Here is a 21,109-nt window from a genome sequence, read left to right as displayed (position 1 = left end):
ACAACACTTTGTGGTTCCAGTTCAATTTCCATCGAGGCATTAGTGCTATTGTTCGCATCTTGAACTTCTTCAAGATCGAACGTGCTCCCACTAGTCTTTCTAGAAACAAAATCCCTTTCTAGAAAGACCCCAGTCTTTGCCACAACTACCTTGTGCTGACTGGGAATGTAGAAGTAATATCCCTTAGTTTCCTTGGGATATCCGATGAAATAGCACTTGTCGGATTTGGGTCCTAATTTGTCTGAGACTTGACGTCGTACGTAAGCCACACAGCCCCAAATCCTCATGAAAGACACTTGGGCATCTCTCCCAGTCCATATCTTATATGGTGTCTTTATCACGGCCTTGGATGGAACTCGGTTGAGAATGAAAGCTGCCGTGTCTAGAGCATATCCCCATAGATATGTCGGAAGATCTATGTGACTCATCATAGATCGTACCATATCTAATAAGGTACGATTCCTCCTTTCGGATACACCATTCCACTGTGGTGTTCCAGGAGGAGTGAGTTGAGATAAAATCTCACACTCAGCTAAGTAGTCACGAAACTCATGGCTTAAGTATTCACCACCTCGATCTGATCGAAGTATCTTAATACTCTTGCCAAGCTGGTTCTGTACTTCATTCTTGAATTCTTTGAACTTTTCAAAGGATTCAGACTAATGTGTCATTAAGTACACATAACCGTATCTACTGAAATCATCAGTAAATGTGATGAAGTACCTATAACCGCCTCTAGCAGCAACATTGAAAGGGCCACATACATCACTATGTATGAGTCCTAACAAATCAGTTGCTCTCTCGCTATGCCCACTAAAGGGCGTCTTGGTCATCTTGCCTCGTAGGCATGACTCGCATATCTCATATGATTCAAAATCAAATGAGTCCAGCAAACCATCCTTATGGAGCTGGGATAAGCGCTTGTCATTTATATGACCTAAGCGACAGTGCCAGAGGTAGATTTGGTTCATGTCATTTGACTTGAACTTCTTGGTACTAATGTTATAGATAGGGCTCTCAAGGTCTAGAATATAGAGTCTGTTTATTAGTGGTGCACTACAATAGAACATATCTTTTAAATAAACAGAACAACATTTGTCTTTTATTATAAAAGAGTATCCTTTCTTGTCTAAACAAGAAACTGAAACTATGTTCTTAGTAAGAGCAGGCACATAACAACAATCATCTAAATCTAGTACAAGCCCAGAGGGCAGAGATAGCTGATAAGTTCCTACAGCAACAGCAGCAACCCGTGCTCCATTGCCTACTCGTAGGTCCACCTCGCCCTTTGCCAATGCTCTGCTATTTCTCAGCGCCCGCACATCAGTACAAATGTGAGAAGCACATCCAGTATCTAATACCCATGATGTAGAAATAGATAGATTGACTTCTATAACATATATACCTGAAGTGGAAGTCTCACTTCGCTTCTTCTTAAGATCCTCCAAGTATACCTTGCAGTTCCTCTTCCAGTGCCCGGTCTGACCGCAGTGGAAGCAGGTAGCATCCTTGGCGACCCCTCCTTTAGGCTTCAGTGCCTTGCCTTTGCCCTTGGTTTGGGACTTTCCCTTACCTTTGGGCTTGCCCTTGCCCTTGTGCTTCTGGACTATCAGAATGTGCTTAACCTTCTTAAGGTTAATCTCAGCAGTTCGTAACATGCTAAGTAGCTCGGGCAGTGGCTTGTCAATCTCGTTCATGTTATAGTTGAGAACGAATTGACTATAGCTATCCGGCAAGGACTGCAAGATCAAGTCAGTGGCCAGCTCTTGGCCAAGTGGGAACCCCAGTCTTTGTAGGTTCTCTATGTACCCAATCATCTTGAGTACATAAGGACCTACAGGAGCCCCGTCTGACATCTTGCACTGAAACAGTGCCTTCGAGATCTCAAATCTCTAATGCCTCGCTTGTCCCTGATATAGTTGGCGAAGATGCTCAACCATATCGAAAGCGCCCATCAACTCATGTTGCTTCTGAAGCTTTGAGTTCATGGTCGCGAGCATTAGACAGGACACATCTAATGCGTCGTCTTGATGCTTCTTGTAAGCATCTTTGTCGGCTCGCGGGGCATTGGCAGGAGGAGCCTCCGGAATGGGCTGCTCCAGAACGTACAGCTTGAGAACTATTCTCAAGTTCCTGTACCAGTCCAGGAAATTCGCTCCGTTGAGCTTGTCCTTCTCAAGGACAGATCGCAGGGAGAAGGAATTCGTGTTCGACGTCATGGTTATCTACAACAGAAAATTTGCAGAAATAAATATCATATTCCTTAAAAATCTTTTAATTAGGCCTTTAATTAAAAGATGCTCCCACTGAATACTATAATTCATGTGGGACAAGATCCACATCATACTAACCCTTGAGTTAGCTTTGGCTAATACGCCCAAGGCTTAGTATGATCGGTAGGTAACGATTACCAATTACATCTCTATGCAACTCTTGTTTATAGAATCAATATCCGCATTTATATTAAAACTCGAGTTAGCTTTGGCTAATACGCCCGAGTGTTAATATAGATGTGATTTTGACCTATCTTTTCCAATCGTTGGAATAATGCCTATAGTTGACTCGATCCAACCGAGTAACTAGGAATACCCAATCTTATTGAGTTTGTATTCACCCATGCGTTGATAGACGGGACCAAGATTGTCCCTTCGTACCCTACCAAGATAATATGTATTGCTCTGCTTTGGCAGATTCAACAATACATGTGATCGAGGTAGTGATAGGTATCACGGCACGGTTAGGCATTTAGAGTTGGTTCGATCTAGATCTAATCTAATCGAGAAGGATGCATATTGTGCACGACTTAGATCTAATCTAATCGTAAGGGTGCATCATGTGCACGACTTAGATCTAATCTAATCGTTAAGGCACTAATTAATTAATTAATTATTAAACATGCATCAAATACATAACAATTAATTAATTAATCTATTTGTGATTTAGTCATGGCCCTACTACGATCTTCTCAAGCCAATGAGAAGATCGAATGGTCAACAGCTTCTCCAAGCTCCTCACTTTGACCACCTTGTGTTGCTCGTGCCCGCCTCGGAACTCCGTCTCGTGTGGACCCTCCACCGCTCCAATTTGTACATTACAATTTGAAACTCGAGTTACATTCGAGTCTAAATCTAATTTACAACCAGAATATAAGAGAGAGGCACGACTCGCAGGTCGCAAAAATAAAATAAAATTACAAGCACGCACATCACATAATGGCACGCAAGCCGTATTATGAATTACAACACATTGTCCAATCAAATTGGGTCTTTGGGCCATGACTATCACAAATTTAATATATAATCCAAAATTATATATTTTCATAATTTTCTATAATTTTTAAAATTAATTTTTAAAATTTTTACGAGTAAAATCTCCCGGCGGTCCCGTTTAGCGGTTTCGGGCGCAATCGCGGAACGGATCCCCTTGCGGGGCCTAGGGGCAGCGCCCCTACCCGCGATCTAACTATCGCGAGGGTTCCTTTGCGATCCAACAGCGCCTAAACCCGCTGTCCCAAAACGATTTGGGCCGAGACATTGCCGTTTCGGAAAAATCTTCCCGGCGGGTTCGTTTTTAACGATTTCGAGTGCAATCGCGGAGCAAATCCATTTGCAGGGTTAGGGGCAGTACCCCTACCCATGATCTAACCATCGTGAGTTGCTCCTTTGCGATCTAATGGCACCCTACCCCGCTGTCCCAAATGAATTTGGCGCAAAACGAAGCCGTTTACAAGAAAACTTTCCGGTAGCCGAAGCCTACAAGTGTCGAGACACTTGTGCTTCGCTTCTACGGAAAAATTACTCATAAAAACTCTAAAAACTCAATTTTTACAGAAAATTACAGAAGGTATATTTTTCATAAAAATACAAACGAACTCGTACAAGTCTTTGCACGTGGCTCTGATACCACTGTTGGGTTCGTCGGGCCGCGAAAACCGCTTTTTCGCGTCGCGGAAACCCTGAGTCACCCAAAGCCGTAGATCCGTGCAAAGATTCGTAAACAAAATTTTTCGAAAAACTTTTTCTTGTACGAGTTTGTAAAACTTTTGATCTACACTAGATGAAAGTTATACCTTCGAAGCGAAGCCCTTCGCTTATCCCGCTCGTCCAAGGGGTTGCCGGATCTCTAGACCGTCAAGCGCCGGTCCTCTAGAAGTATCCACACGGACACGTAGGTGGAGAAAACCTCACACAAAGGTGTGCTAGCACCTTGGTGAGATTCGGCCAAGCAAGGAGGAGAGGGAGAGGGAGAGCTTGAGAGGAAGAAGGAGGAAGATTCACCACACTTGAATGAAAATGAATTCACACCAAGAAACAAAGTGGCCGGCCACTTCTCAAAAACTCACAAAATTAATTGCATTAATTGCAATTAATATGAAACCATTAAGAGAGTGGCTTTGTAACTTCCATGAGGTGGCACCCATGATGATGTGGAACATCATTATTGGTCCACCTAATGCCAACTCACCAATGAGGTGGCAAAAGGTCAAGTCAAAATTGACCTTTGGTCTTCCTTCTCTAGTCAAGTCAAACTTGACTCAATCTCTACCATGGTTGATCTAATCCAACCATTTGATTCAAGCCAATTTAATATAATGAATCTAATTCATTAAATTAAATTGATTTAATAAGTCATAATCTAAATTAGACTCATTAAATACATGAATCAACTTGAGTCGAACTCAAGTTAGCCCAATTAGGATTACTCTTAATCCAATTTGATTTATCAAATAAATCTAATCCTCTTGGTTCATCATATGAACCTAATCTCCATCTATTTGTCCTAAGTGTGTGACCCTATAGGTTCTTGTAACGTTGGCAATGCCCTAAACCCATTTAGAAGCATAAGTAATGAGCGGTATCTAGCAACACATCATTACTACCCAAGTTACAAGAATGTCGAGATCCGACATCACCTTGTGACTACCAATTGTGACTCCTCACAAAATAATGACAAGTGTCCTTCTATCCTAGACATCTAGATTGATCAATATGAGGCATAGACCGTGTCATCCTCTAATCAATCTAAATCTTGAACTCCAAGTAGACTCACTCGATCAAATGAGCTCAACATCTAATGTTGACTCATTTGGGCATGGCCATGCACTTAGTGGTCTCACTCTATCAAGAATACCGATGTCGCTCCCGTCATATGGGAGGGATAGATCCCATCTACATCACTCACATCCCTCTACATAATTCGTTATATAACCAGTAATCGCCTTTATAGTCCACCCAGTTACGGGTGACGTTTGACGAAACCAAAGCACATAACTCCTTATGTAGGGATCCATGGTGACTTCAGGTCTAAGGACTAATAGTCATACTAATAGCCACATGAGAAAGTATATGACACTCATATAACGATCCATGATACTTTCTCATGGCGGGTCATTCAGTATACATTCTCAAATGCATACCCATGTGTCAGCTTGATATCTCTATATCCATGACTTGTGAAATCAAGTCATTGAGCTGACCTACATGCTAGTCTTATTGTATTAACATTGTTCCTGAATGCTAATACTCGAATATGAATGATTTAGAGTAGTGTTCCCTATATCATCTCACTATCGATTCAACTAATCGATTGATATAGGTATGAACCTTCTACTCAAGGACGCTATTATACTTAGTCTATTTGGCACTAATATAAATAAGTATAATAACCAAACAAATGCCTTTATTAATATAAAAGAATATGATATACATGAGTCCATACAATCATCAAATAATTGGCTCTAGGGCTCTAACTAACAGCTATCCGGCAAGGACTGCAAGATCAAGTCAGTGGCCAGCTCTTGGCCAAGTGGGAACCCCAGTGTTTGTAGGTTCTCTATGTACCCAATCATCTTGAGTATATAAGGACCTACAGGAGCCCCGTCTGACATCTTGCACTGAAACAGTGCCTTAGAGATCTCAAATCTCTCATGCCTCGCTTGTCCCTGATATAGTTGGCGAAGATGCTCAACCATATCGTAAGCGCCCATCAACTCGTGTTACTTCTGAAGCTCAGAGTTCATGGTCGCGAGCATTAGACAGGACACATCTAATGCGTCGTCTTGATGCTTCTTGTAAGCATCTTTGTCGGCTCGCGGGGCATTGGCAGGAGGAGCCTCCGGAATGGGCTGCTCCAGAACGTACAGTTTACGTTCTTGGGTGAGAACTATTCTCAAGTTCCTGTACCAGTCCAGGAAATTCGCTCCGTTGAGCTTGTCCTTCTCAAGGACAGATCGCAGGGAGAAGGAATTCGTGTTCGACGTCATGGTTATCTACAACAGAAAATTTACAGAAATAAATATCATATTCTTTTAAAATCATTTAATTAGGCCTTTAACTAAATGATGCTCCCACTGAATACTATAATTCTTGTGGGACAAGATCCACATCATACTAACCCTTGAGTTAGCTTTGGCTAATACGCCCAAGGCTTAGTATGATCGGTAGATAACGATTACCAATTACATCTCTATGCAACTCTTGTTTATTAAATCAATATCCGCATTTATATTAAAACTCGAGTTAGCTTTGACTAATACGCCCGAGAGTTAATATAGATGTGATTTTGACCTATCTTTTCCAACCATTGGAAGAATGCCTATAGTTGACTCGATCCAACCGAGTAACTAGGAATACTCAATCTAATTGAGTTTGTATTCACCCATGCGTTGATAGGCGGGACCAAGATTGTCCCTCCGTACCCTACCAAGATAATATGTATTGCTCTGCTTTGGCAGATTCAACAATACATGTGATCGAGGTAGTGATAGGTATCACGGCACGGTTAGGCATTTTAGAGTTGGTTCGATCTAGATCTAATCTAATCGAGAAGGATGCATCTTGTGCACGACTTAGATCTAATCTAATCGCAAGGGTGCATCATGTGCACGACTTAGATCTAATCTAATCGTTAAGGCACTAATTAATTAATTAATTATTAAACATGCATCAAATACATAATAATTAATTAATTAATCTATTTGTGATTTAGTCATGGCCCTACTACGATCTTCTCAAGCCAATGAGAAGATCGAATGGTCAACCTAGGGCTTCTCCAAGCTCCTCCCTTTGACCACCTTGTGTTGCTCGTGCCCGCCTCGGAACTCCGTCTCGTGTGGACCCTCCACCGCTCCAATTTGTACATTACAATTTGAAACTCGACTTACATTCGAGTCTAAATCTAATTTACAACAAGAATATAAGAGAAGGCACGACGCGCAGGTCGTGAATAAATAAAAACATACAACACGCGCAAACACATAACGGCACGCAGGCCGTATTATGAATTACAACACAACCAATCATATTGGGTTTTTGGGCCATGACTATCACAAAATTTATATATAAATCAAAATTATATATTTTCATAATTTTCTATAATTTTAAAATTAATTTTTAAAATTTTTACGAGTAAAATTTCCCGGCGATCCCGTTTAGCGGTTTCGGGCGCAATCGCGGAACGGATCCCCTTGCGGGGCCCAGGGGCAGCGCCCCTACCCGCGATCTAATCATCGCGAGGGTTCCTTTGCGATCCAACAGCGCCTAAACCCGCTGTCCCAAAACGATTTGGGTCGAGACATTGCCGTTTCGAAAAAAATCTTCCCGGTGGGTTAGTTTTTAGCGATTTCGGGTGCAATCGCGAAGCAAATTCCCTTGCGGGGTTAGGGGCAATGCCCCTACCCACGATCTAACCATCGTGAATTGCTCCTTTGCGATCTAATGGCACCCGACCCCGCTGTCCCAAACGGATTTGGGGCAAAACGAAGCCGTTTAAAAGAAAACTTTCCGGTAGCCGAAGCCTACAAGTGCCGAGACACTTGTGCTTCGCTTCTACGGAAAAATTACTCATAAAAACTCTAAAAACTCAATTTTTACAGAAAATCACAGAAGGTATATTTTTCATAAAAATACAAACGATCTCGTACAAGTCTTTGCACGTCGCTCTGATACCACTGTTGGGTTCGTTGGGCCGCGAAAACCGCTTTTTCGCATCGCGAAAACCCCGAGTCACCCGAAGCCATGGATCTCGTGCAAAGATTCGTAAACAAAACTTTTCGAAAAACCTTTTCTTGTACGAGTTTGTAAAAACTTTAGATCTACACTAAAGTTAAGATCATTACCCTTGATGCGCGCCCCACGCGAATCCCGCTCGTCCAAATGTTGCCGGATATCATGACCGTCAAGCGCACGGTCCTCTAGAAGTATCCACACGGACACAATAGATGGAGGTGACCAAAAACCAAGGTGTGCTAGCACCTATGTGGTTCGGCCAAGGAAGGAAGAGAGGGAGAGTGCAAGAAGAATTCTAGGAGGAAGAAGAAGGAATGAATGATGGAATAATTTTCAAAATGAAAATTATTCTCCACATTCAAGTGGCCGGCCACCTTCTAGGTGGTGTAACCCCCATGAGGTGGCACTCTAGGATGATGTGGATCAACACTATTGGTCCACATCTTGCCACCTCACTAAATGACATGGCAACAAGTGTAACCTCCTCATTTAATGTGGGCCGGCCACATTAAATGCTATGGAGGCTTGTAACCTCCATGAGGTGGCACACATTGATGATGTGGAGCAATTCTATTGGTCCACATCTTGCCAACTCACTAGTGATGTGGCAAAAAGTCAAGTCAAACATGACTTTTTCTCTTCCTCTCAAATCAAGTCAAACTTGATCAAATCTCTCTCATGGTTGATCTAATCCAACCATATGATTCAAGCCAACTTAATATAATGAATCTAATTCATTAAATTAAGTTGATTTAATGAGTCATAATCTAAATTAGACTCATTGAATACATGAATCAACTTGAGTCCAACTCAATTAGCCCAATTTGGATTACTCTTAATCCAATATGATTCATCAAATGAATCTAATCCTCTTAGTTCATCTATGAACCAAATCTCCATCTAATTATCCTTAGTGTGTGACCCTATAGGTTCTTGTAACGTTGGCAATGCCCTAAACCCATTTAGGAGCATAAGTAATGAGCGGTATCTAGCAACACATCATTACTACCCAAGTTACAAGAATGTCGAGATCCGACATCACCTTGTGAATACTAATTGTGACTCCTCACAATATATGTCATTGTCCTTCTATCCTAGACATCTAGATTGATCAATATGAGCCATAGACCGTGTCATCCTCTAATCAATCTAAATCTTGAACTCCAAGTAGACTCAATCGATCAAATGAGCTCAACATCTAATGTTGACTCATTTGGGCATGGCCATGCACATCGTGGTCTAACTCTATCAAGAATATTGATGTCGCTCCCGTCATATGGGAGGGATAGATCCCATCTATATCACTCACATCCCTCTGTATAATTTGTTACATACCCAGTAATCGCCTTTATAGTCCACCCTGTTACGGGTGACGTTTGACGAAACCAAAGTACATAACTCCTTATGTAGGGATCCATGGTGACTTCAGGTCTAAGGACTAATAGTCATACTAATAGCCACATGAGAAAATATATGACACTCATATAACGATCCATGATACTTTCTCATGGCGGGTCATTCAGTATACATTCTCTAATGCATACCCATGTGTCAGCTTGATATCTCTATATCCATGACTTGTGAGATCAAGTCATCGAGCTGACCTACATGCTAGTCTTATTGTATTAACATTGTCCCTGAATGTTAATACTCGACTAGGAATGATTTAGAGTAGTGTTCCCTATATCATCTCACTATCGATTCAACTAATCGATTGATATAGGTATGAACCTTCTACTCAAGGACGCTATTATACTTAGTTTATTTGGCACTAATACAAATAAGTATAATAACCAAACAAATGCCTTTATTCATATACAAGAATATGATATACATGAGTCCATACAATCATCAAATGATTGGCTCTAGGGCTCTAACTAACAACAACCTGAGGGTTTTGTAGATCCACAGCATACTAGCAGAGTATGCAAACTGCATAGGTCCATTTATGGACTAAAGCAAGCTTCTCGGAGCAGGAATCTTCGATTCGATGATGCAATCAAACAGTTTGGTTTCATCAAGAACGAAGATGAGCCTTGTGTCTACAAGAAGGTTGTAGGGGATATAGTTGTCTTCCTCATATTGTATGTGGAAGACATACTACTCATTGGGAAGGACATCCCTATGCTTCAGTCTGTCAAGACTTGGCTAGGGAGTTGCTTCTCAATGAAGAACATAGGTGAAGCATCTCGCATTCTAGGGATACAGATCTATAGAGATAGATCTAAGAGATTGCTTGGCCTAAGTCAGAGTACATACATTGATAAGGTACTCCTTCGGTTTGCCATGCAGAACTCCAAGAAGGGATTTCTGCCGATGTCACATGGCGTGAGTCTTTCGAAGACTCAAGGTCCCTCTTCTAGAGAGGAGAGAGACCGCATAGATCAGATCCCTTATGCCTCAGCCATAGGATCGATCATGTACGACATGCTATGTACTCGACCTGATGTCTCGTATGCTTTGAGCATGACGAGCAGATACCAGTCAGATCCCGGTGAAAGTCACTGGATAGCGGTCAAGAATATTCTTAAGTACTTAAGAAGGACTAAAGAATATTTCTTGATATATGGAGGCAATAATGAGCTAGCTGTAAAGGGTTACAGTGATGCTAGCTTCCAGACCCACCAGGATGACTATAGATCATAGTCGGGGTTTGTATTTTGTATTAATGGTGGTGCTGTGAGCTGGAAGAGTTCGAAGCAGGACACTGTAGCTGATTCTACGACAAAAGCCGAGTACATTGCTGCATCAGAGGTAGCAAAGGAGGCAGTTTGGATCCGCAAGTTTATCACTGAACTTGGGGTGGCTCCTAGCATTGCTGACCCCATTGAGCTCTATTGTGACAACAATGTAGCTAAGCACAGGCGAAGGAACCTCGCTCACACCAGCGGACCAAACACATACTACGGCGCTTCCATCTCATTCGAGAGAGGAGATGTGAAGATTTGCAGAGTACCTACAGAGGCTAACATCGCAGATCCCTTGACCAAGGCTTTGGCACAGAAGAAGCATGATGGTCACACTAGGTCATTTGGGCTTAGAGCCTACACTGATTGGCACCATTGCTAGTGGGAGATTGTTAGCTAGAGTCCTAGAGCCAATCATTAGATGATTGTATTTTGGACTTATTGTATCATATTCTATATAAATAAAGACATTTGGATTTTGGTTATTATACTTACTTGTATTTGTGCCAAATAAACTAAGTATAATAATGTCCTTGAGTAGATGATTCTCACCTATATCAATCGGTTAGTTGAACCGATAGTGAGATGATATAGGGAACACTACTCTTAATCATTCCTAGTCGAGTATTAACATTCAGGGACAATGTTAATGCAATAAGACTAGCATGTAGGTCAACACGATGACTTGATCTCACAAGTCATGGATATAGAATATCAAGTTGACACATGGGTATACATTAGAGAATGTATACTGAATGACCCGCAATGAGAAAGTATCATGGATCGTTATATGAGTGTCATATACTTTCTCATGTGGCTATTAGTATGACTACTAGTCCTTAGACCTGAAGTCACCATGGTTCCCTACATGAGTTATGTATTTTGGTTTCGTCAAACGTCACCCGTAACTGGGTGGACTATAAAGGCGATTACTAGGTATATAACAAATTATGCAGAGGGATGTGAGTGATGTAGATGGGATCTATCCCTCCTATATGACGGGAGAGACATCGGTATTCTTGATAGAGTGAGACCACGAAGTGCATGGTCATGCCCAAATGAGTCAATATATGATATTGAGCTCATTTGATTTAGTGAGTCTACTTGGAGTTCAAGATTTAGATTGGTCAGAGGATGACACAGTCTATGCCTCACATTGACCAATCTAGATGTCTAGGATAGAAGGACACTTGTCATATATTGTGAGGAGTCACAATTAGTAGTCACAAGGTGATGTTGGATCTCGACATTCTTGTAACTTGGGTAGTAATGATGTGTTGCTAGATACCGCTCATTATTTTTGCTCCTAAATGGGTTTAGGGCATTGCCAACGTTACAAGAACCTATAGGGTCACACACTTAGGACAATTAGATGGAGATTAGGTTCATATGATGAACCAAGAGGACTTGATTCATTTGATGGATCCAATTGGATTAAGAGTAATCCAAATTGGGCTAATTGAGTTAGACTCAAGTTGATTCATGTATACAATGAGTCTAATTTAGATTATGACTCATTAGATCAATTTAATTTAATGAATTAGATTCATTATATTAAGTTGGCTTGAATCAAATGGTTAGATTAGATCAACCATGGAAGAGATTTGGTCAAGTTTGACTTGATTTGAGAGGAAGATGAAAAGTCAAGTTAGACTTGACTTTATGCCACCTCATTGGTGAGTTGGCATTGAAGTGGACCAATGATGTTACTCCACATCATCATGGGTGCCACCTCATGGAAGTTACAAAGACATTTTCTTAATAACTTCACATTAATTGCATTTAATGGGGGGTTACACTATGGGAAGTGGCCGGCCACTTTTGGTTTTGAATGGGAATTCAATTTTTCATTCAAGTATGCATTTTCTTCCTTCTTCCTCTTGGAGCTCTCTTCCTCTCCTTCTCCTCCTCATCTTGGCCGAACCACAAAGAGGTGTGCTAATAGGTGCTAGCACACCTCTTTGTGTGTTTTTCTCCACCTACGTGTTCGTGTGGATACTTCTAGAGGGGTATCTATCTTGATACTCTCGAGATCCGGCGTTTTGGACGAGCGGGATACGCGAAAGGCACGCTTCGAAGGTATAATTCTTCTTCATGTAGATCTAGGAGTAGATCTAAGTTGTAAACTCGACTCGTATCATTTTTGAAAAGTTTTCTTCGCACGAGATCCGTTGGCTAGGGTGATTCGGGGTTTCCGCGACGCTAAAAAGCGTTTTTCACGGCCCGAAAAACCCAACACAAACATCCAACTTCCTTCTTCCCAACCTTGCTAGTTGATCCACATCACACAACCCTGCAGAAAAGAACCTTACTGTTGGAATTAAACGAATCAAGAACAAGACCAAGCAATGGAGTTTACGGATCAAACATCAACCCAACTTACCTTGTCGTTACCTTGCTTAAACCCCTTACTCTGAAGAGGAGATGGAGCCTAGGGGTCGGTGGCACTTGGCAGAAGCGAAGAGAACGACTACCGGCACTAGTGCAGAGAGGAACAGCACCATCGCTCCAATTCAGAGGCACGAGGAGGAAGGAGGAAAAAGGAGGGAGTCGCGGTCGGTCGGCTAGGGCTCACAGACAGCGGCGCTCAGCCTCATCTTGTCACCGTAATCTCGGCTCGGGCAGAGAGAAGAGCGGCTGTGAAGACGGCTAGGGCACCGGTGCTAGGCAGAGGGACGAGCTCGGGCGGCAGTGGCTCGGGGAATCCGGTGGCCGGCGCTCGAAGAAGAGAAGGGAGGTCGGCCGATCAAAAGGAGTCGGTGTCGGCGCACAAGGGTTTCGGCAGGCCGTTGTCGCTAGGGCAGTGGAAAGGAAACTTTGCCCGGCGACCAGCGCTAAGGCTCACCACAGAGGAAGTAGCCTGCGGTTTGTGCGCGAGGAGAGAAGAAACGCCGTCTGTGCGGAGAAGGAAATCGCCGAGTGAGGCTAGGGTTCACGGCAGGGAGAGAATAAATGAAATAAAGAAAACAAAAATAAAAGGAAAAGAAAAACTAAACTTTTCCTCACTTAAACGGGGCAGCCTAAACAGGCTTTCCCCGGGCCCCGTTTTCATCCCCGTTAACTCGTTCGTACGAGTTCCGAAAATTTTCCGAAAAATTTCCAAAAATTCTGGAAAATTTCCAAAAATTTCGGAAAATTTCCTTATTAATATTTCTCTATTTTACCGGTATTTTACATTCTCCCCCTCTAATAAAAATTTGGTCCCCAAATTTCGTTATCTACCATCAGCAAGTACTAACAACAGGTAAAGCGTATATATGCTGAACGGCAAACTAAATCACATACCTCAAGTGAAAAGGTGGGGATATCGAGCTCGGATCGTATCCTCAAGCTCCCAAGTAGCCTCCTCGTCTGAATGATGCTGCCATCCGACTTTAACCAGCTGGATAGTCTTGTTCCGCAACTGGCGCTTCTTCCGGTCCAAAATCCGTACCGGAATCTCATCATATGAAATGTCAGGCTGAACTGGAACTGGAGTATCAGCCAACACATGCGTCGGGTCGGGCACATATCTCCGCAACATAGATACGTGGAATACATCGTGGATGCCTGACAGGGACGGTAGTAGTGCCAGTCGGTAAGCTACTGCTCCGATCCTCTCCAAGATCTCGAAAGGGCCAATATACCGCGGAGCTAGCTTACCTCTGAGGCCAAATCTCTTCATCCCTTTCGTGGGTGAAACTCGCAGAAATACATGGTCTCCTACAGAGAACTCTAATGGTCTGCGTCTCCGATCAGCATAACTATTCTGGCAGTCCTGCGCCTCTGACAATCTCCGTCTGATAGTACGGATCAACTTTGCATCCTGCTGAGCTCTATGAGGTCCCAACAACTGGGCCTCTCCAACCTCATCCCAGAGGACGGGTGTCCTACAAGGTCTACCATACAACGCCTCAAACGGTGCCATCTGGATAGCCGAATGAAAGCTGTTATTGTAAGCAAACTCTACCAATGACAGATGGTCCTCCCAACTGCCTCCGAAATCCATAACACATGATCTCAGCAAGTCCTCAAGAGTCTGAATAGTCCGCTCTGACAAGACCATCTGTCCGTGGATGGAAAACTGTACTGAATCCTGTGTGCCCAAGGCCTGCTGCAGACTCTGCCAGAAACGAGACGTGATCCGGCTCTATCCGAAATGATAGTCAAAGGAACATGTAATCTGATGATCTCCCGACAATACAGATCTGCCAATCAATCTAGGGAATCAGTCCTCCGGATCGCTAAGATGTGCGCTGATTTAGTTAATCGATCGACAATAACCCAAATCGCGTAATGCCTCGTCGTGTCCTCGACAATCCTACCACAAAGCCCATGGTAATGTGTTCCCATCTCCACTCAGGAACAAGAACCCGCTGAAACAATCCGGCAGGTATTTAGTGCTCAACCTTCACCTGCTAACAAACAAGACATCTAGCTACAAATTCCGCGATGTCTTCCTTCATACCGTTCCGCCAACAGGAACGTCGCAAATCTTGATACATACGGGTCCCGCCTGGATGGATCGCAAATCGAGAGCGATGAGCCCCCTGAAGTAGCTCCTGTAAGACCGGATGAGACTGAGGTACGCATAATCTGCCTCGGAAGTATACAACACCCTCCTCGTCTCGTGTGAACTCGGTCTGCTGCCCGGAAGCTGTCTGGCTACTAATGAACTGCAAGTGCTGATCACCAGCCTATACCTCTCGGATCCTCGTCCTGATCGACGACTGAACAACCATGGTAACAAGAATACCTTTCTCTGTCCATTCTTACTCGTCAAGGCCTAACCCGGAGAAACCTTGAATCAAGTCTGTGACCACAACTCGGTGGCAAGCTAGAGTCCCTCCGGACTTCCTGCTAAGTGCAACAGCAACAAAATCAGCTCTCCTTGGGTGATAGCTAAAGGTACAACCATAATCCTTCAGGAACTCCCTCCATCTCCTCTGTCGGAGATTAAGTTCCTGCTGAGTGAACAGACATTTGAGATTCTTATGGTCAGTGAGAATCTCAATTGTAACACCGCACCGATAATGCTGCCAAATCTTCAAGTCAAACATACTGGCGTTCAGTCACAAGTCATGTACTGGGTAGTTCTCCTCATACTCCCTCAACTACCGAGAAGTAGGAGACTACCCTGCCGTGCTGCATCAAAACAGTGCTCAACCCTGTAGAGATGCGTCGGTATAGAGCACGAATCCGTCCTCTCCAGAAGGTAAAACCAAAAATCGAAGCCGACACTAGTCTCCGCTTCAGCTCCTGGAAGCTCGTCTTGAAATCCTCAGTCCAAGTAAACTTCACGCCCTTTCTAGTTAGACGTGTCAGTGGCATAACAATCCGAGAGAAACTCTCAACGTATCTCCGGAAATATCGAGTCAAACCAAAGGAAGTTGCGAGCCTCTTCTATAGACTCTGTCTACTTCCAACGATAACAACCTCTATCTCCTATGGAAACCACGGTACACTCCTACTGGTGACCGTGTGTCAAACATCTCACAGAAGACAACCAAAAAAATACACACTACTGATCTTCACATATAGACGTTTCCGACAAAACATCTCTAGAACTATGCAAAGATGGTGTACGTGACCCACCTCGGATCAGAAATATATCACCACCTCGTCAACAAAGACAATGGAAACCAATGCAAACATCCTAGGGATACCCAAATCATCGAGTCCATGATAATATCTAGGGCACCGCAAGCACTAATGGTAAAACCAAGACACATAATGTCCGTATCACAGACATTCCTAACCATAAGATCCTCAACAATAAACATATCTGATCACCAACGATATATAATCACCAAAGAATAGATCCTCTAGTGCGAGAGCAATGCTCCATCACACGAAACACCACAAATGTGGGAGCAACGCTCTACCACAAGAAATCCTCCATATGTGGGAGCAACGTTCCACCACAAATAATCCGAAATATGTATCTACAATAATTATGGGAGCAATGCTCCGCTACAAGCAATCCGCAATATGTGGGAGCAACGCTCCACCACAAACAATCCGTAACATGTGTGGGAGCAACGCTTCATCACAACCAATACATAAGTGCCCAAGGCACCTAACTATCCAGTTTGAGATTGCACGAAATCTCTCTACCACAAATCACTGTGGTTAGCCTAGGGTATAGCAACCTAGTAAGCGAATCAAATCCATAGTCAACTCTATCATCATCCTAGTGGGTCAGTCACCCACTAATAGGAGAAGTAGTTGACAGGGTAATACAAACAATAACATAATGTAGACATCAAGCCTTCTACATTCAACATAGGTAGAATCATCATGATACTACCCACCATACACCTGGCACACTCAACACATCTATAATCGACATAATCCTCCAATTAGTACACACCAACATACTCATAACACAGGTAAAAATCAGTGTAATACCCTCAACATTACATATCAAACCCGTGTGCATAATCATCGTAGGTATATTCGACAATACACCTCAAACAACATTCACATGACATATATCCGCCTATGCCAAGAGTATAATCAACATCAACTTCCAATAAAGCATGCTAAACCCAGGTGCACTCACATATCAAACATAAGCAACAATATACCTCAGATACCACACCAAACACATCTGCTCATATCACAACTCAGATTAAATCGATAAGATATCTCCAATAAACCAACCAGGCCACTCGGGTATAATCTACTAGAAACCCACAACAATCATAACTGGAAAAGTATGCACCCACTACATGCAATTAGACCGTCCATCAAAACGCTCCTACAACCCGTAATAATCGCCTGTACACACTACATAGATATGCAGAATCAGCATATTTAATCCAATCTACCACACAAATCCTATGCCACCTTCTAAGTTATCCAATTAGGTACATACAGTCTAAAATTAAAGTACCCATGGAATAAGATACATCGATCCTCTATCGACTGACCAAACCGACAATAGTATATGGCTAATTCAGTCCTTTCCCACGTCAGTATAAGCTAGGTACTCGATGTGCTCAAGATATCCAACTAAGCACGAATAACCCAAGATTCAAACATCTAAAAGTAAAGTAGGTCAATCCCCTACTGATCGGATCAACAAAACTAATCGGTCATCAACTAACTAATCAAGAACAAAGAAAACCTCTACAAGCGTCTAAGGTAAATCAACCCACGACTACCCCAAGTCAATATGTGTAAATCAGTTTCTATTGACCGATCTAACCAGAGTACAATAATCATCTACTGACGAAAACTAACTAAAGTATATCGGTATTCTACTGACTAGTCAACATGAATATGAAGGTACTATCTACTACACACTAATAATAACAGAGGCTGGTATGTGCCTCCATCTCCTAACCAATTAGTAGTAACAGAAACTAATACTACTAATGGTATGATATGAAAAATCAGCAGAGACTATATTCCTTAATCTCTATTAAGGTCGATCAAGATCAGTGGCTATCTCATCACATATAATATGTGCTACAACAACCAGACAGATACTAATAAAGAATGCTAATACAGATGATAAACTGTAATATAGGGCATATACTAACAGAAAGGTAGGATAACAGTTTATACCAAACATACCTCCTATAGCTTGGAGATGTTCTGCTGCTGCCAGGTCCCAACCCTCGAAAAGTCACATCGAGAAGACAAAATCACGAAATCTGAAACATCGGAAATAAGACTCATAAACTGTGCTCTGATACCAAATAAATTGGTATCAGATAAATCTCAAAAATCCAGAACACATAGCAAGTATCGTATACCTGCTCTGATACCACTAAATTGTCACGCCCCGAGGGAGTCCCTGTCCGAAGAAATTTCGGCAGCACCTCCCCTATACAGGTGACAATCTGAAGCAATTCTACATACAAAATATACATCAGCCACAAGTGACTGGAATATACACACAACCACGCCGTTTATATCATCACCCCACTCGGCTGGAACAAAAACCAAAAACACAGCGGAAAAAGACAACACATACAACCCAAAACGAAAACTGCTAGCCGGCTAGGCTTACACAATAAACAAAGCAACATTTCCAGAAACAAAACCGGAACACAGAACCAAAAACTCACATATCATATACCATGATAAAACAGCAAAAAGACAGCGACATGTCTTCTGATGTGACGCGGGGACCAGCAAACAGGATGCTCCAAGCGACACCATAAATAACCTGGTACCTGAAAAAGATAGTGTCCACGGGGGTGAGTTCAACAACTCAGCGAATACCAATAGACATGCCTAGTAAGATATATCTAACAGCAATAAACATGGAATACAGCTTCCGAATAATATATAGGAAATATACAAAACTGAAAAGTAACCAAGGAAGCTGTACTCACCAGGAACTCCTATCCTGAACTAAAGGGTCATCAAACCGATACGCAGTATGTCTCCTGTATGCATGTCAAACAAATACATCCACCAAAATGCAGCATATAAGTGCAGCAAACACAAGCAAATAAATGCAATCAATGCATGTGATGACCGTGCACTCTAACATCACTGCTCCTGAACAGTGGGGATGCTGTCGGAGTACTCCTGTCCTCTGACCCCAAATCATAAATGGGGGAGCTCAATGCTCTCATCTCCCGGTACACGATGACGGGGAGGCATCTCTGCCGGCTACCACGCTGAGTCACCTAACCAACGGAGCCAAACAAAGTCCACCGTCTGCCGGCTACCACGCTGCTACACTAAATGCCAGCGGAGCCAAACAGAGCGGAACTGTCTGCCGGCTACCACGCTGTGTCACCAGACCAACGGAGCCAAACAGCAGAACCGCCACATACCTGCCTGATAAACCACTAATCCATGAGTGGTGTTGTGTGCAGTACATGTAACTGGCGATGGGCTCAACCATAGTGGAGCCGACAATCGCACAGCATGCAATCAAGATGCATGACACTAAGCATAGCAAAACTGATCAACATAACCATATCCATATATATAAAATGAGTACTGTAAAATCGATGGTCACATACCAAGATCTAGAGTACACAGGTCAGATAGAATATCAAAAACCTATGTCCTGAACATAATAAGTATGGAATATCCTGATCAGCATAGAAAAATCCATATATACATAATATGGGTACCACAGTATCAGTAGGTCAAATCCATGGATCTAGGGTATACAGGTCCTCTATGGTATAACAACCTAGATCCTAAATATATCCCCCTTCCATAGCATATGTACCAACAATATGCACAGATCAAAGCCACAAGGTCTAGGTACACGAATCATATATGATATACCAATAGAAATACACAATCCAGGCATGGCATAAAAATCTAAGTATCAGATAATTTGGATACACATGCCAGAAACAAAAATCCAGAGCCTAATCCTAACCTCTGTAAAGCATGGTATGTCACTCTAGAAACTAAGATACTCATGGCAATAAGATACTCATGGCAACAAATCACGAGATATAAGCACGGATACATCACAGGCGACAAACCTAACATGCTATGGATATCAAACAGTGACATACCAAAGGCAAACATGTTCATTGCTTGTAGTTATAAAATACTATGCATATCCAAATGACAATATCATAAAAGATAAGTCAAGATGTACCCGCCTCCAATGTAGATCGTGTTGTATGTCCTCTAATCAGAGCTCTTGTCTCAAATCAAAACCCTGAAATAAATATACAATCAACACTTAGGTTTATCGTAGATCGGATAATGCAAGCCGAAACCTCAATAAATCCAATCTTATGACCTCACCCTTTCCTTCCAAAACTCATCCCACACCTGATAATCATTTTCTGTTAACATAATCCACCTTAACAATTCCTCAAATAAATGATTACTAATGAATCTAAATCTGTAACTAAACTCTAGTTAAATCCACAACTGGAAATGAAATCAAATCTCCAATCTCAACAGATTAATAAATTCAAAATCAATTAAAGATTATCAACTAGATGTCTAATCGGATTCAGTTCCTTACCCAAACAAACATCCAACTTCCTTCTTCCCAACCTTGCTAGTTGATCCACATCACACAACCCTGCAGAAAAGAACCTTACGGTTGGAATTAAACGAATCAAGAACAATACCAAGCAATGGAGTTTACGGATCAAACATCAACCCAACTCACCTTGCCGTTACCTTACTTAAACCCCTTACTCTGAAGAGGAGATGGAGCCTAGGTCACAAGAGGGGTCGGTGGCACTTGGCAGAAGCGAAGAGAACGACTACCGGCACTAGTGCAGAGAGGAACAGCACCATCGCTCCAATTCAGAGGCACGAGGAGGAAGGAGGAAAAAGGAGGGAGTCGCGGTCAGTCGACTAGGGCTCACAGTGTAACACCCACAAAAATTATAAGATAAGTATATGTGTGTTAGTTGCTTTAGAGCATAAAGGTTAGAAGAATCAAAAAGAAAAAAGAAATAAGAGAAATAAAAGAAGAGGTGA

General features: G+C 42.4%; 1 long non-coding RNA gene across 1 annotated transcript; it reads right to left on the bottom strand.

Annotated features, from left to right (window-relative positions):
* Window positions 1-20,290: 20,290 nt before the first annotated feature.
* Window positions 20,291-20,893, bottom strand: LOC122053887. The gene is made up of 3 exons (XR_006132429.1): window positions 20,793-20,893; window positions 20,643-20,702; window positions 20,291-20,327 (listed from the first exon to the last, which is right to left on the bottom strand). It is a non-coding gene; the product is annotated as an uncharacterized LOC122053887 (long non-coding RNA).
* Window positions 20,894-21,109: the final 216 nt, after the last annotated feature.

This window comes from Zingiber officinale, chromosome 3A, assembly GCF_018446385.1.
Source record: "Zingiber officinale cultivar Zhangliang chromosome 3A, Zo_v1.1, whole genome shotgun sequence".
Taxonomy (NCBI): Eukaryota; Viridiplantae; Streptophyta; class Magnoliopsida; order Zingiberales; family Zingiberaceae; genus Zingiber; species Zingiber officinale.
This window is presented reverse-complemented; position numbering and strand designations above follow the sequence as displayed.